The sequence below is a fragment of the Dermacentor albipictus genome, chromosome 4, assembly GCF_038994185.2.
Source record: "Dermacentor albipictus isolate Rhodes 1998 colony chromosome 4, USDA_Dalb.pri_finalv2, whole genome shotgun sequence".
In the NCBI taxonomy this organism is placed as follows: Eukaryota; Metazoa; Arthropoda; class Arachnida; order Ixodida; family Ixodidae; genus Dermacentor; species Dermacentor albipictus.
Window position 1 is genome coordinate 7,686,391 of NC_091824.1, and position 17,910 is coordinate 7,704,300.

General features: G+C 48.3%; 1 protein-coding gene across 8 annotated transcripts in view; it reads right to left on the reverse strand.

Moving 5' to 3' along the window:
* Nucleotides 1-17,910, reverse strand: part of nab (NGFI-A-binding protein homolog) — a 1,159,032-nt gene that overhangs the window by 722,313 nt on the left and 418,809 nt on the right. Inside the window, exon 1 of one of the 8 annotated variants that reach the window (XM_065451219.1) lies at nucleotides 3,522-3,897. The exons of the other annotated variants lie outside the window; for them this stretch is intronic. The gene's annotated coding sequence lies outside the window, so the exon portion shown is untranslated. Of the gene's footprint in view, nucleotides 1-3,521; nucleotides 3,898-17,910 lie in introns of those variants that run through there. 8 annotated transcript variants of the gene reach the window in all.

Below are 17,910 nucleotides of genomic sequence, written 5' to 3' on the forward strand. Positions count from 1 at the left end.
AGGTGCTAGATGTAAATGTGCTTTTATGGCACATTTACAACTAGCCCGCCAACGTGTTTTAACCAAGCCACAGGTTACAAAGCATTTGTACACAGTTGCCAAGCGCGCCACGAAATCGGTCGTTAGACGAGGGCCTTGCGTCACGCCAAGCAATTCGTGGCACGCGCTTTTGGAGCCGTTTACGCCACTGTCGTGCGACGCCGGACAGCGTTAAGAGCAGGCTTTGGTTCGTGTCATCTTTGCCGACGCTTCTGTGTGCGCGTTTAGTCCGGGCGGACCCGAATACGATTCGGACTGCGAGACGCCCCCCCTCGTTGCGAGCTCTGACAGCTCGTCCAGCGTCAATCGCTGTGCGCCTGTCGTTCGCTGCCAGTAAACGTCTGCGTACGGTTCTGCTTCGTCGTTGGTTTCAATACCGCTCGGCATTGTACGTGAAAATCGGGGGAACGGCGGGGCCTAATAGTTTGTTATTAACAACCACATTGTCGCGCTTTATTGATGGCGAAGGAGTTAGGTGGCCCTCGAATGGGAACGGTGTAATCTCGCTGGTGAAGTGTTTCCGCTATTTGTCCTCATCGAGCATGCAAGACACATCACTTTGGACACCGCATGATTCAGCCACACTTGCGAGTCGCATAAGGTCGCGCGACCGTTCTGGTCGAGAAGCGACGGTCGCAGGCCAGCCTCGCAAACCGCTGAACCGATCAGCGAAACGGGAGCACACTGCGCCGGGTCTTGTGCACACGGCAGTCATTGCCGGCGCCGAAAACGAAACGCCCGACAGCGTGCGAACGGCTTCCCGAGAGTGTCCGACGAGAAGGTGAGGCGGCCCCTGCGAGCGTGCACGTCGTCCAGCCGCTGCCTGGTCGCAGGCGCCTGACGGTCGCACGACCTCTGCGACTCGCAAGCGCGCCCTAATTCTGTCTAAATAACACCGTTTCGTTGGCGAAATTTCCCATATAATACGGGCGTTTGTACCACGGGAGAGCTCGATAGCAGGGACAATCCGGTGAAAGCGGACAAAGTGAGACGACGAGACGGGGTAATCCATTAAGCCAAGGAAAGGGGGCGCACGTCAAATTTACTGCGTTATGAATTAAAGCATAGGGGATAACAAAAAGTGATATCAAGAACGAGAACGACTGGTTTGCGTCCCAGACTTTCTCAGGACTAGCGTATGCACCCGCCACGATGGTTTAGTGGCTAATGCGCTGCTAAGCTTGAGGTCGCGGGATCGAATCCCGGCGGCTGCATTTCAACGGGGCAGAAATGCACAAACGCCCGTCTCAGGACTTTAAAGATCCCCTGGTGGTCAAAAATATTCTCGAGTCCCCCACTACAATGTGCCTCATAATCAGATTGTGGTTTTAACACGTAATACCACACAATATAATTTAAAATTTAAAGTGTTATATAATGAAATAAATGGCATCTCTCACCTTAAGACAATCAATGGATGTGGTTTACGTGATTGTTGGCGCAGAGCTGACAATACATTTTGATTTACTTACTTATCTATTTATTTACTTGAAATTTGTAAGTTCTCATGGACATTTGAGCGTCCGAATAAATGTTAAGGTCACAAAGCAATTGGCACGACATAAAAAACAACATTTCTGTTAAGTACAACTATCCTTATTTAGATAAGTTTAGAGGGTTTCTAATGCAAGCATTTCTCAGTTTCAAATGAATTCAAACCGCAAATCGCAGCTTTTGCTGAAAGCTAGGATGAACGAGAGGCAGGCCTAGAGGAACAGGGATTATTCGCAGAAATTACCGTAGAGTATACATGGATGTACGGCGTTGTTTTTGAACGTCGTTATCGTTAATGGTAGCGGCCTTAACTTGTGCTGAGGAACTGAAAATAAAACCATGCGCCAATACCTACACAAAAAAAAATTTGAGATGAGTGAGTTTTGGGGTCATACGTGCCAAAACCGCCATTTGATTACGAGGCACGTCGTAGTGGGGGAATCCGCATTAATTTCGACCACCAGGGGATGGGATGCGCATGCCCCCAATGCACGGGCATTTGTGCCTTTCGCCCCCGTCGAAATGCCGACAAACAAAATCGGAGCAAGCATTGCATGGACCCATTGTGCAAGCCAAGCGACAGTGTGCGAGTCTTGATCTGTTTCACTTGGCTAGCATGGACGTCAGTGAATTGCATTGATCACTCTGACGTTGTAATGGGAACGTGCGGCTACGCGTGCGCGAGAGGGAAAGGACAGCGGAGGCTCGCGGGGCAGAGTGGGCTCTCGTGTTGTCGAGAAACAGCTCGCCACCAAACTCTCATCTTGAAAAAAAAAAAAAACACATCTCGGCGACAACTGAAAAGCGAGTGGTAGTTGTCGCGCGCTCTTTCAAGTCCACCGCCCATCCTGCAACCGCTTCAGCGCCTGCCGTCGACCTACTTCCAGGGAACGTACTCCGACGTGCGAGCCAAACTCAACTTTACTTTTCCTTACATTCGGTGAAAGCCTGGCCGGAGATGTGTGTGAACAAAAGACACGACTGTGTCACAATTTGTCGCATATATATGCGCTTTTCTGTTATTTTGTCACACGGCGCCACCAACGGCAGTTCCAATGATGGTATGTTAGATGCAGTCGGTAGAAAAAAAATATATATCTATGGAAATTTACGGATGCGGCAAGCAAGAAATCAGTAGAGAAAATGTGTGCGATAACACAAAGGGCAATGCCTTTCTGCTACATTTAGGCCCGGGATCAATGTCTGATTGTCTCCCCACCTGCCGATGTAAAAAAGACAGGCGCAAATATTTCCAAGAACAGGAAGCACGTCTCTGCACCAGGGAAAAAAAAAAAAACATTGCTGCAATAAATCTGCTGGTGAAGAGAGAAAAAAGGAAGAAATAAACCTGTGACAACTCTGTATATTGCATTGGGATGCCATGATATCCATCGATTCAGAACCATACAGAACACCCACCTTATAGCAGTGCTGGGGTTGAAAACTGAATAAAGCGTTAAGTGGTCAGTGATCGAGACAAGCAAGCGACGTTGGAAATATTGGCGGAAAAGAACTGAGGTCGTTGCAAGCACTGGTAACATGACAATATAGCGATGGGCGAAACGGTGGACTGCAATAGAAATGCTAAAGCATGATTAGCTCACGCAGGCTGGTCGCCCATCTGTACCGAAGCGGATCCCATTACCATCATCTGTAGCAGGAGCAGTCCATCGCATAAAGACAGGCGCAGGCTACAAGTAAAACAAGCAAGACGAAGAAATGCGCCCCGTGATTGTGACGGATTTGTTTGAACTTGGAATAATCTTAGAGGAGAGTGCGAAAGCTAAATTAAGGAGAACGCGTGCGCAACGGGCACTAGCGTTTGTCGATTTCTACTTGCTTCTCGTCTTGCGCTTCCGTCTAGCTTCTCTTGTGCAACGAAATCCTCTCACCGCGGCGGGATGTCGTGGCTGTGCGCGCACAAGTGCGAAACGACGGCCGGCGCGCTGCCGGAGCAGCGGCCGATAGCAGCAGCAGCGCGTACTCACGGCGAAGGCGGCGCGCACGTTGTTCGCCAGCGGAGCGGCGGCGGCGGCCGGGGGCGAGCGTCGTCGAGGCTCGACTGCGGCGAGAAGCGGGGGCGGAGAGGGCGTGCGTGCAGGGGGGAGAAAGGCTCATTAAAATAATTTACCCGCACGCCGTCGACACAAGATTAGCATAATTGCGCGCGTGGAACGCCCCCGCACATGAACAGCGCCAGCACATCCTGCTTCAACGGCTCCGAGAGGCCGTGCGTGCGTGGGTGGGCGCTTTCTTCTTTGCCGGCCGCTTTTCAAAAGCAGCGGGAGCAGCAAGAGAGCAGCGAGCGAGGGGCGCCACAAAAAATAACAGCATTGTGACGGATTCCCTCTCCGCCTCGGGGCGAGGGAGCGAGAGCGCACGGGGGGAAAAATAAATGTGCGCGCGCGATCAATGAAACAGGAAAGGCGGATCGGCAAGAGGTGAGCGAAAGAAATCAAGAACAAAAACAGGGAGCGTCTGGAACAACGCCTTCAGTTGCAAGAAACTGACGAGGGAGGGCGTCACCGTAGCCGCATTTCGCGAGGCACGACCTGGCCTCCAAGCCGCCACTTGTATGGTTGCGACGCGGCGTACTACTCACAATCTAGTCGGTTACTGTGGTCAAGTGGCGATTGCAGCTTAGATTCCAAAGTTCCATTTAGTGACAAGCATGGTTTCCTTGTGTTGTTGTGCTACGTCAAACACTAACATTTTAAAGGCATCAACTCCTCTTTCGCTTACACTGCTGAAAAATTTTCCCACAAATATTTTGTGCTTCGTTAGCATTCGTCAGCAGAATTGGACACTTTCATTCCGGATATCATGGCACAGCACGTAAACATACTCTTAGAGAGACAGAAGGGGAAAAAGCTTGTGCCAGTCACGAGAGTCGCTTCGAGAACCACGCAACTCTTGCGAAATTCGTGTCCACGGACAATCGTGCTCGGCCCACAGCGTTACATTCATGACTGCTATTTTCGTCGTCTGTAATTTCGCGATGGTCAATTTCTCTCTCTCCGAATCACGTGATGGCGAAAGCACGCTCACGCGGCGTGGGCCTCTGCCGATGAAATTTCCAGCTGCCGTCGCTGTCTTGTGTCCACTGCTGTCATTTATCACCAGTGCGCTTCCCTATTGAACCACACACAAACAAGAAAAGAAACATCGGAATAAAAAAAAGCGATCACGACATCAGAAACGGAATATATTGGCATCTAAAGGCGTCCTTTCCTCTCGAGCATCTAGCGGGAGCTAGCTTACGATAACGCATGCACTGGAGATGAAGGTGGGAGAAGCGCCGAGAAAATGACGAATTGACTTCGCACATTGAAATGGCACTCTTAAGTTTAGTACCAAAGCATGAAAGAAAGAAGAAAACGGTGCATGATTTAAATCAACCTGCTTCAGCCGGAAACGCGAGGTCACACAACGAACGGAATGTACTGACCGCAACGGTATAATAATATGAACTTCATTTACCATCGGGGTCAATGGGGTGAGTATACAGAGCAAAAGCTAGGGCATGGCCGACTAGTTCTTTCTTTCTCTCTCTCTCTCTCTCTCTCTCTCTCTCTATATATATATATATATATATATATATATATATATATATATATATATATATATATATATATATCATAAAAAGCCAGCAAACAAAGACCCCAAGGACAACGGGGAAATTATATTTACTAATTGAATTAAAGAAATGAAAAACTAATAGAAATGAAAGTGGTTGAATAAACAATTTCCCGCAAGTGGGGAACGATCCCACGTATTCGCATTACGCGTGCGATGCTCTAACCAATTGAGCTAGCACGGTGCGGTAATCCCATCCACTTTCCTCGTTATTTATTTGTTTCACTACTAGAATTATGGGAGTGTTAGCTAGCGGCACCACTCACAAACCTTGGCGGCGGATGTGGAACATCCTTTCTGCCGCAGGTGTCAAGAGTACGTGATATTCTTGGGTGAAGTCAAGTGGTCAATAAACTTGCACATGCTACATGAAGCCATCAATGTTGCCCGGATTGGGATATATATATATATATATATATATATATATATATATATATATATATATATATATATATATATATATATATATATGTGTGTGTGTGTGTGTGTGTGTGTGTGTGTGTGTGTGTGTGTGTGTGTGTGTGTGTGTAGGCGCTTTTTCTGCAGGGTATGAGGGTAGCTGTCAAGTACTGCGGCTATATCGCACGTCCGATTTCCATTTCTGTTTTGCCTCAGCTGGGAACAAAGACAGCATTTAATGGTTGATTTGATAGCTGCACAATTTCGGTCACGTGCAATGAGCTAAATCAGGCGCAACCTCGAAATACAGGTAGCAATCAGAACGCACTGCAGGTTTCACGTTACCACCCGTTCTTTTCGTTCTTCAGAAGCTCTGTCCGGCTTAGTGAACAGTAGACATAGATCTGTAGTTTGCTCTTATCATAGCGTGTTCTGTATTATAGAACTGAATTTCTGTTGTCGTCAAGCCGACAAGGCGGCAGCTTAGCACGAAGAGATATTTGGACGACCGTTTACCCATCCCTCCTCCGTTTGCTATAGAGCACAGAAGAAACCGGATATTCACATATGGTTAGCCTTCCTGTCTGTGTTTTACTCTTTCTTTCTCTAGACCATGCTCAATGTTGACAGCTAGATTGATGATGACGCTAGATTCTAAGGCAACGGAAGTACATCAAAGAACTCACAAATAGAGTAGATAGCTCATTGAATAAATACGCGACTTGGAACTTCACAGGTATAGGGCTCGCTTTAGCCAAATGCCATCGCGGCGGAGGGCGGCCAGGGCACTGTTGCAGTTTTTAAGGGCAACAGAATTGGACAAGTGGCTGTAGCCCGGTGCTGCAAGTGCTACTTTGCTGTGCGGTGACAGTGACCGACTGTGATTGTATGTCCGTGTTCCTTTCTTTCTTTGTCTCACCTTTGCTATCACTTTACATCCCCTCCCCTCTCTCCCCAGTGTAGGGTGGCAAACCGGATCTTCCCATACGGTTAACCTCCCTCCGCTTCCCCTTTCTTAGCCGAATGTATTATCAAAAACGGCGATAAATTGTTGACGTGGCTGTGCACAATGGCTCATAGAGTTAAGCTGTCCGTTCTGTTCCCGTCATTTCCCGCAGTTTTCGGACGTGAGAGGCGCCCACTTCCCTAAGGAAGCTTCGTCCGCCCACAGGGTTCAGCCGCGCCGACGGACAGACGCCGCGGTTGGCGTCCATTATTTTCACGGGACACTCGCCGACGTGTTCGTGTCCGGGGTACGCTAAATGCGGTGAACGAAATTTGCACGGTAGCGGATAAAATCTCGAACGGTGTTTCGGTGCGCCCTGAAAGTTGTTGATAGTAGCACAGCTAGACACAATGTTACGTAAATAGGTGAGACGACGCTCGCTTCTTTAGTGCTAACGGCATCCGAGCGGCAACCTTCCGCGCTGAGCGGAATTTAGGATTGAGCGGCAGTTCTTGTTACCGAACAACGAGGCCTGCGTCAGACCTGCGAATCGTAGCGAAGGGGTGACGAGCATCCGGGCAACGACGTCAGTGCTGGGCGGCACATCACGCAACAAGAGCCAATGCCGCCGTTCACGTAGGCAAACGAGTTTCCCGAAGCGGACGGTGGCCACGAGTAGCAGACGACGGCGGCCGCCTGCAGCGCGGCGCTGCAGCGTTGGTGGCGGCGCCGCACGGCGGCTCGCCGAAGCCCTTTGTTTCTGGCGAAAGCCCCGCAGCTTTTACCCGGCGGCAATAGGTGGCGGTGAAAACGCCGCGCCCTCTCTTCGAACACTTACGGAAAAGCGCATTTGTCGCTGTATTGTAGCACGTTACAAACCTTGAGCGTCGGAGCACTCGTGGTGTTGTGCTGTCCTCGTCTTTGTCCGTGTTTTGTTGCGCTACAATGGCTTCAATGCATGCCAACCAGCTCGCCCACGAAGTACTGTCACGAAAGTGATGCTAGTCTGCAATACTGCACGGCTGCATTTTCCACATGTGCGCATTTGTGAATGATAAGATTTAATTTGTCAAGCTTTTTAATTAGCCATCTGGAAATACCTTTTATCATGCAGGTATTTTCCAACATTTTCAAAAATGTATGTGAAAAGCCGAAAGAGCACCGTATCATACACGGATGAATATGATTGCTCACAACTGCTAATGTGCCCGGCCAATCTACCCTACAACCAGGCTTTACCCAATTACAGTGCTGCTGTCAATAATGGTAGATCACACTTAACCGGAGAAAAAGCAAAAGTAGCGTTTTGCTTTTTCAGTTGGAACGAATGTCCGCCATCTCTTTTGGGCATGTCGCGGGACGAGGCCAGTTCACAAAAATGTACGCAGGGATGCGAATTTAAGAACTGACCACCTCGAAGACTATGGACGATGGTGTATTCTAAAATTATGACGGTAATAATAAAAGAACCCTTCCCCTAAATACCTTGAGGGGATATTGCGTACAGTTCTGGCAATGGATCACGTATGCACAATCACAAATGAGCGAAGGAGTACGATCGGCCATACTACAACGAAAGGCACTGTTTAAGAATTCTAAGCTCATCGAACTAAGAAGAATGTTGCGCAAGTGGGAATAGTTTCAGAAGTAAATAAAGCATTTTTTTTCCGTGCTACTCAGTTCATAACTTGTGTAGCTTGATAGTCCGCAATGATTCTACGTACAACGTGCATGGTACGTCACCTACGTCCACCTGAAGATATTGAAGCAGGCACTACTATGGAATAGTGCTGGATGCAGTAATAAGTGCGTTAATATTGGATAACAGCGAAGCGATAAAACGGAAGCGGGAAGCTTTTCTTATCGCGTACACTAAATAGGCTAAAAGCGTGAAATTACAGCCAATGTCTTTTTCTACTGTGTTAGGCGAGACAGCAAACTGCACCTCTTCACTTTTTACCTCTTCTGCCTGGACTGCGCAAAGTGGCCGGCGTGGATATCGCCGCAAAGCGCGCGGTGCCCAGGTCTCGGCACCAGCCCAGCGGACAGGCTGCGCTGAACAAACGGCGGGAGGCGAACGCCCCCCGAGCAAGCGAAGCAAACGTTTCGCAACACCACGTTGCTGTTGTGCACGCTGGAGTGGGGCCGGCCCACGAGGATTCGCAGGTTGAAAAGCAGCTGCCATATTGTTTGTTTGTTTGTTTGTTCCGCTTCTAAGCCTTTTTGCTCAGAAAGCTCTTCTCACGCGGAAACCGTTTGCACGCGGACGGCGCGCCATTGTCCTCATCGTCGCGGAACAAAAGCCACCCGATCGACGAGGCAGGGTTTCCTTCCCTGCTCCCCAAAATATGCGCCGCGCTTTCTTCGAGGAAGCAGGGGGAGCCGTAGAACAACGAAAAAGAGAGCGGGTATAAGAAAAGGAGGAAAAAAAAAGCCGGTGCGTCGCTTTGCTCTCCTGCAATGCCCGACGCAGTACTGCTCCTCCTCGTGGAACGAATGATCTCGAGAAAGTTTGCGCAACTCTCGGCGCGCGCTTCTTCGGACTCGCTATTCGTTGTCGCCGGCGCTTCTTTTCCGAAAAGAATAAACGCCGTGTTTGACGAACCATGCAGAGGCATAATCTAATACAGAATGCCTCAACATGAAAGACGAGGGGAGAGAGAAAAGAAAAAGAAGCGAAAAGTGCGGCTTTTCCCGGCGCCCAGTGAAAGGGGTAACGCCGTTTTCCATAAAAGCGCGCGCCCGACGCGAGTAAACAAAAACCAGGAGCCAACAATGGAGGGTCCTTGCACAAAGAAGGCGGTGGCGCAACGCTCAGGTACAACGCAGGGGACGAAGGAGACGAAAAAAAGTTCCGCCAGGCAGGACAAGGAGGGGGAGGCGACGAGGTGCAGCACCGCATTGTTCTTCTTCGCGCACTTCGGAGCCCCTCGGCGAGAGGACGCTTACTTTCGGCAAACGGCCACTAACGCCACTCCTTTTTCTTGACAGTTCGGATTCGCCAGAAAGAGGAAATGCGTACTCTTACAGCATTCTTTGATTTCTTTTTATTAGACGACATAATCCCCTTTGCCGTCATAAAGAGGCACGCTTCGTTCGAACTGCCCGCGTTGTCGGCATATCTTTCTTTTTTTCTTTCGAGGACATCCCGATGGGACGAGAGGTCCCAGTAAATACCACAACGAATATCTGCGTCCACGGACGGCAGTTTTGTTATGGTGCTTGCATGAACCTCGATGGAACAGAAGCCGAGAGACGGAAGAGTCAGACGTCTGTGAACGTTGCGCGCCTTTCTATCACGAAACAAACCTCACGACACGGTACAGGCAATTTGGTACAGACTGCGCTCACATTACACGTCCAAATGTATTTTTCCATCACCCATACATATTCATAATGTTACGCACGAAAATGGAAGAAAATAAGTAGCATACAATTAGTGTTAACTGTAATCAGAAAGCAACGTGCTAAGAACGTGAAACATCGCTCATTTGCGCTGTTCACAGAACACCAGACGAGGACGAATCGCTTCGTTCGTCTGCTGCGCACGTCTGCTTCGCAGCGTTCGAATGTCAGTTGTCTGTCCGGCGAAAGAATCGCGCGCCGAAATGATGCAAAGTTGACCCTCTTGCCACCAAGCTCCGAAATTTTTTGACGTCTCATTAAATTCCATTGCACTCTCACTAACTGAAACAAAAAAAAAGGTGGGGGGGGGGGCGTGTTCCCGTCTGCGCAAGGCAAACAAGAAAGCCCACGGAGGAGTTTTATTTCTCTTCAATCAATGGCTAGCCTATCAAAAGTTTGTGTTATCCTTGCAACTTCTAGGAGTCTGCCTATCGTGTTCTCGCGCTCTATAGTGGTCGTAGTTGTCCTTCACCCTGATTCTGAGCCAAGCTCGCGCGTCCCGAGAAGCGCGTCCTTGCGAATAAATCAGTGATTTGCTGGCCTGATCCGCCACTTCCCCGTCGAGTCATGCCTAGCTCAAGACACGCCGTTTTGCTATATGGCCTCATTTTGGTCCGTATACGTTGTTTCTTAGTCATCCTCTTTGCAAGGGCTGCTTTTCGTGCGCTAGCAAGTTATGGTTTGCGAAGGGCACGCGCTTGCCTGCACCAGAACATTCTGCATTCTTGCAGCCGACTGCTGTCTCTGCCTTTTGTAATCAGATTGCACACGTGACGCGAACACTGTTGTAAATTGTACAGGTATTGTGCGAGCACCAACAAATACGCTGGAACCTTCCATGCCCTGTCCGCCCTGTCCAAACACTTCCATGCCCTTTCACGTCCTGTCCGAGAAGCGCGAAAGCACCTTGTAAAGTTTGCCAAAGCTACCACCACTAAATTTTGCTTGCCCTACAAAACCTTGTGCATCGGTACTCAACGTTATGCATTCGACGAGTCATCACAATCTGTACATGAAATCTCATAGCATACGACTTATCGCCGCGCTGCTAATCTTCCTTGTAAAAGCCCCTTCGCGGTAAACTGCCAAATCTCTCTTTTTCTATTATCTTTACCAACATACGTAGCTTCCTCCCAAAGCGTGAACACATTTGTAATCTTGTTTCTTCATCTGCCAGCATTATACTCGTACCAACAGAAACGTGGCTAACAGAAGACGTCACCGATCCGGTAGTTTTGGCTGATTTGCCGCAATTTAACGTTTTTCGCAAGGACTGCAAGAGCTCACGAGGAGGAGGTGTTCTTATTGCCACTAACCAGCTGTTGCCTTGTTCTGTTATTAACATCCAATCGGAGCTTGAAATACTATGGGTAGTCTGTCGTTCTGTACCACAAATCATCATACTAGGTGTCTGCTACAGACCCCCCTGCAGTAATCCAATCTTTTCTTCACAGTTAAGCGATAGTCTGAATCAAATAACAGGCAAATATCCCAACGCGCGCATTATTTGTTTTAGTTACCCCTCCATTGACTGGCGGAACCTAACGCCAACAGGCAACACCGAAATAACTAACTTTGTTGACGTTTGTTTGAATTTCAATCTCACCCAGTTAGTAACTGAACCCACACGAGTCACACATGAATCCTCCAACATCTTGGACCTTATTCTAACTAATCACCCAGAAAGTTTATCATCGCTTACTTACCTCCGCAAAATCAGTGACCACAAAGTTTTACACGCTACTTTCACCGTCACCCCTGAATGGCGTCAAACTTTCCGCAAAACAATTCGCCTCTATGACAGAGGGAATTATGAACAAATTGATAATCACCTGTCGGCGTCATTTCCAAACTTTGAGACAGGTTTCGATGATCGATCCCTGGAGGATAATTGGCTTACTTTCAAAACTAAAATTGCCGAACTCACCGCAATGTTTATTCCCATCATCACATTTCGTGCCAGTCACAACAAACCATGGTTTTCAAAGCTCCTGAAGACACTCGAGAACAAAAAAAGGCACTTTTCCGTGCAGCAAAACGCAACTTAAGCGCGTGCGCCTGGAAGAAATATTACATAGCCGAATCAACATACCTGCAATCTATCCGTAATGCCAAACGCGATTTTTTTCCAAACTGACCTCCCCAAGATCCTAACCTATAACCCGAGGAAGTTCTGGAAAGTACTAAATTCTCAACAGGCTCCGATCATTACACTAGCTAACCCACTTGGCGAGATGACCAGTGACAGTGACTGTGCAAATATTTTTAACACCGCTTTCTCATCCGTCTTCACACGCGAAACTGATATGCCACTTTCTACCGCAACTACCAACCTAAGTTTGCCTATGCCTTGAATCATGTTTTCTGCGCATGCCATTATATGTATTATAGAAAATATCAAGATGTCATCTGCAGTGGGTGCTGATAAAATCGACCCCAAGTTCCTCAAAAATACTGGCCATGCTTCTGCACCGTATCTATCAATACTTTTTGCACAATCATATTCCACAGGTACTATTCCCAGCGATTGGAAGGTGGAGAAGGTTGTTCCGGTCTTCATATCAGGTAACGAAGAATAACCCCTTAACTACCGCCCCATCTCTTTAACAAGCGTGTCGTGCAAGCGTGCACAATCATGGAACTTGTCATTTATTTCCACATAATAAACTTTCTTGACTCTATAAATTTTTTTCATCCTGCTCAACATGGCTTCCGTAAAAACCTATCCTGTGATACACAACTGGCTATTTTCATCCATGACTTGCATATGACCCTTGACTGTAACCTTCAAACTGATGCAATATTCCTGGACTTCGCGAAAGTGTTTGACAAAGTACCCCACAAACGCTTGCTACTAAAACTTTCATGGTTAAACCTTCATCCTAACATTTTGCAGTGGACAAGTGAGTTCGTTGCTAACCGCACCCTGTATGTTTACGTTAATAATCAAGCCTCTAGTCCTCTTCCCGTAACATCAGGTGTCCCGCAAGGATCAGTCCTTGGCCCGCTATTATATTTAATATACATTAATGACCTACCAACGCATGTCTCTTGTAACATCCGTATTTTTGCTGACGACTGTGTCATCTATCGCACAATCAATAACACCTCTGATCAGCTCGCCCACCAGAATGACTCAAACAGCGTACAGGACTGGTGTAACCAATGGCTCATGGAACTAAACCCCAATAAATGTAAACTCGTGTCTTTTAACCGAAAACGTAATCCTCTCCTCTTCTCATACAAAATCTCGCACGCCACGATAGAATTAACTCACACTTATAAATACCTCGGCGTAACATTGTCCAATGATCTAACCTGGGACGCACATGTCACAAAAATCATTTCATCCGCTAACAGAACCCTTGGATTCTTCAAACGTCATCTACGACATGCCCCCCAAAACCTAAAATTACTTGCCTACAAATCGCTTGTCCGTCCTAAATTAGAATACGCCTCTCCTATTTGGAGCCCTAACCAAAATTATCTAACAATTTCCCTAGAATCAGTATAAAGTCGAGCCACAAGATTCATATATTCGTGCTATTCATATAACGTTAGTATATCATCATTAAAAGCAGAGGCAGGTTTAACATCTCTAGCTTGTAGACGTCGTATTACTAGTATGTGCTTGCTTCATAAACTCTATTACAGCTCACTTCGTCATCCGCCCTACATCAATCCGGCGGCACGTATTTCCCCCCGCATTGGTCATCCCCTTCAAGTTGCACGGCCTCGTACACACACTGCTACATTCGCATCTTCATTCTTTCCGCGCTCAGCCCCGGACTGGAACGGCCTTCCACACGACATCGCCGCAATCACCTGTACATCTAAATTCCTGCATTTTATAACTACTGTATTCAACAGCGAATAATTTATGTTCATTACATGTTTTCTTTGTTTATTATTTGATTTATACATGTAACCCACCCCTTATGTAACACCCTCAACCCCGGCGGCCTTTAAGGTAATAAAGTGAAGTGAAGTGAAGAGTCGCACATATTTAGCCGGCGCCTCTGAACCACAGATCAGGTTCCGACGATCGCCGACTGTAGTCGACGCTATCATTGCGCTTTGAGCGCCACTTGCTTTTCTGGGATCACGGTTCTCACTGCTCAGTTCTTCACTACCACGTGAGGATCGCTTGGGCGTCGACGCTGCATCCATGGAAGCGCCACGAGCGTTAGATGGCTGGACCCCGGCTGCGTCGTCAGTCAGCGTCTCTGTCGGCCCGGTACACCGCAGTTCTAGCAGTTAGATCTTGCTTCACCCAGGTCGAAGCTGTCTTCGGCGTGAGACAAATAACCACGCACGAACTAAGTGCTTTCGCCCTACCCTCTGGAAGTTGCTAGCGAGTTCAGTGACGTTGTCATAGCTCCCCACCCAGTCACACGGCGTATACGACCACTTCAAAGCGGTTGTTCTATACAGCACCCGACGAGGCTCCTACGTGTACGAGCGAAGTGGCCTTCCCGGGCTGGCCGTCAAGACGGAACAACAGGCAGCCATCACAGCTGCTTCGCTGACACGCGGCAGCTCCTCAACGGCTGCCACTCGCTTCATGGACAGCCTGATTCTTCGCGAGCTCTTTCTGCAACGTCTACCACAGAACGCTCTAGTCGCATTAGCAGCCACAACACCTGATTTGCCCCTGGGAAAGCTTGCGGCGCTCGCCGGCCGTCTCGTAGATTACGCCACAAGGAACACCGCCGCTGCGACAGCAGCTTCGCCGTAAGACTCGAAGCTCGGGTGTGGCGCGAGCTAGCTGAATGGTGACCACGGCGCCGCTTCATAGGGGCCCTGCAGTGTGTACACCCCGCGTGTCCGCAATTTGGAGGAAGGTATGCAATTGACAATGCTGCGAGGAAGGAGTTATTTCACTTTCCCATTGATGTCGTCGGCTTGTGTTTTGATGGCCCGCCGAGCGAAAAAACCGCCGCCTCTAGCAGCGAAACGGCAGCCAAATTTCCGCTGGCTGCGACGCCACGTCACCAGCGCGCCCCGACGGAGCGCTTTCGGCGACGCTCGCGGCGAGGCCGGTCGGCGAGGCACCGCCGTCGCGCTTGCGCAAGCCGCCGGCACGCGGTGCGTGCGTGCGCATCCATACAAGACGTAGGGTTTCGCGCCGACCCAAAGGTATAACATTCAGAACCAAAAAAAAAAAAGACGAACATTATGACATATGTCTTTACTGACGTTTCGGCCGGAGGACTGGCCATCGTCGGAGTCCGACGAAGGCCGGTCTTCCGGCCGAACAGCATTAGCCAAGATGCTAACGTAGAGACTGTACAACAAAAGTTCACTGACGATTACAATACTCCCTAATGCGAAATTCGGGCGCAGCTGTATATGTGTTTTCATTTGGCGATATATTGGCTGGCGCGGACAAGCTATATCGTGCGGCACGTTGCAAACGGAGCCAAGTGTGCCGCGCGCTAATCGTGACGCCTGGGCGCCATTCACAGCAGCAGCCGCCGCAGACAGACCTCCGCTCATGCAGCGCTCTGTTTGCGCGCAGGCGATGCGTGCTACTCTGGCGGGCCATCTCGAAACCATCGTCGCCGCAAAGCCCGCCGTGCGGGCCACTACGCTTCTCGCTGTCGCTGTATCCCTTCCTCGTCCGCTTTCCGCCTCGCCCTCTCCTCGTTACCGCCGTGTTTCATCAGCGTGCCCTCTTTCGTCCTTCTTGCGGTGCTCGTTCGCTCGATTACGAGGACGCCGAGGGACGACACCGACGCTTGCCGCAGGAAGGGGTGCCTAGCTGGGCTCTAAAAATAACCCGCAGCAATATAATCGCGAAACTCGAAAACGGTGCTCGCAGCGCAAGACTCCCAGGACCACTCAGCGGCATTCAATTGCGCATTAATGCTTTCGCATTAACAACTCATAAGAAATTCTCGGATTTTTTTCTATTCCACAAGCAGAACTTCTCTGCGCTGTCGGGAATTTTATTGAAGGCTTTTGTCAAGTGATATCCCAGAACAATTCGGATTTATCTGCTGACATTTTTTTTTCTTTACAAATCCTCAGTTCTTTTTATTTCATCCATCATCAATAATATTAACGAAACTTTTGTGGGAAGGAATGGCGTATGCATCGGGTCATGCATGCCACCTCTTTTAAGAGATATTTTCTCATCTAGACGTGACAAACGTACCTATATTAGCAAACATGGCTGACGTCGTTAAATTGATCAAGATATTTACGCACGCAGATGAGTGCCTTGGAATGTTTCTATCTTGACGTCACTATGGGCAACGACGTTGTTATGAATGGTGCTTAAAAAATGATTTCACTCTTGTGCGGAGTGTTCCAACATGCGATGCCAGTGAAGGGATGCGTGGAGCTGTGCTTTGCGTGCGTGCACTTTTTAGTAAAAAGACTCGCGTGTTAGTTGCACGAGTCAAGGAATAAGAAATTCTGCGATATAACGAAGCCAATGTTAAGATAGTGCGGTGAGGCACTGCTGCAAAATGTTTGTTGCGACTCGCACCAATTTATGCGACTACCAGGTGACCGATAGTGTGACAGGACAACGTTAACGTTATAGGTTTCACTCTGAACTTAAGGTACTGGCTCTTGAGGCATTTGCATAAAAAGAGGTGATAGTTGCATCAGCACGGTTGGCCTAAAAAAGACAGAAATGGGGTGCCTCAGTCAGAGCACGAGTGGAACGCATGCGCGGCAAAAAACACGTTTTTGTGGTCCTCGCTTATGTAGCTTCGTGTTAAGCAAATTTCAGTAGTAGTGCCACCTTTAATGCGTCTCCCCTTTGAGTCGCGCGTTTCTGTCGCTCTTTTTACCAACAATCTCGCAATCAACTAGCGCACTGACTTACAGTAATTCGTGTTTATTTGAAAGCTTCTTATTGTTTAAATGATTGTATCCATCGAATATATGTATCCGAAGGGCCTGCTCTGGAATACGAACGAGCCTTTATACTTCAAAAGTAGCCGTTCGGCTCGTTCACGATATTTTGTTGTTCGTTGATGAGGCGCAAACGTCTAATCGCAATAGATGGACAGAATGTGAAGAGGAGCCGAGGAAAGTGCAAGAGCCGAGAGGAGGAACGTATAGTTTGCGAGTGCATTATCACGTGACGTGACAAGGAGAACGCACGCGTCGCGCCGCGGGAATCTGCGGCGTCGGCCGGAGCTGCGTGGGTCAGTCGCTCCGACGCCACCTGTTCCTAGGATGGATCCTTGCACGGCGCTCAACTTGGTTCCCATGAAAAGTGCCTCCTAAACGAGTCCCGCTAGGAAGAAATTCGCTGTGCTGTTATACGGATAGCAGGCAAGAAACGCGCGGTGACTGAAGCAATATCTGCTACGCCGTATACGTGAACACGCCGTTACAGTTGTATAAGGCCAAATATCCAGATAGGGAATATTACCGATAATTATCAAAGTCAGTAACAGATTTCTGGAATTAGGTTGCATTACTGCGGCATTGTACTATTGAATATGAAAGAGGCCATTGCAACGCAGCGGAATTTCAGAAAGCAGTACAAGTAATCATTTGTTCATTTAACTATACTTCAAGTAACCTCAAGGGTTAGACATTACAGAGGGGAGAGGTGGTATGGCATAAAAAGTGGGCACATAATGAGAGCAATTTCAGAAATAACAATAAATCCATTAATCAGACGCAGAAGTACTCAAAAAGTAACATATAAGACAGGATACAAGAAGCATTACGAAATACTGGGCAAGACACCTAATTATTTTTATAATTTGGTTATTTCGAATGAACGGGAACGATTTCTGCCAACTTTCCTTATGAACGGAAGTTAGCTTCCAACATTTCCTAGCTTTAGCTGATTTGCATGAAATTGAATTATCGTGCCTTGCTACGCTTCGCTTTTTTTCTTGTTCACATGGAGAAAATGGTGCAGATGTGATGCTCTCTTAGCTTTTTTGCTTAGGCCACTAGCTGGGCATAGAATGGAGCTGCAGGAATAAGGCGCCGCTTTAGATTCCACAAGGCCC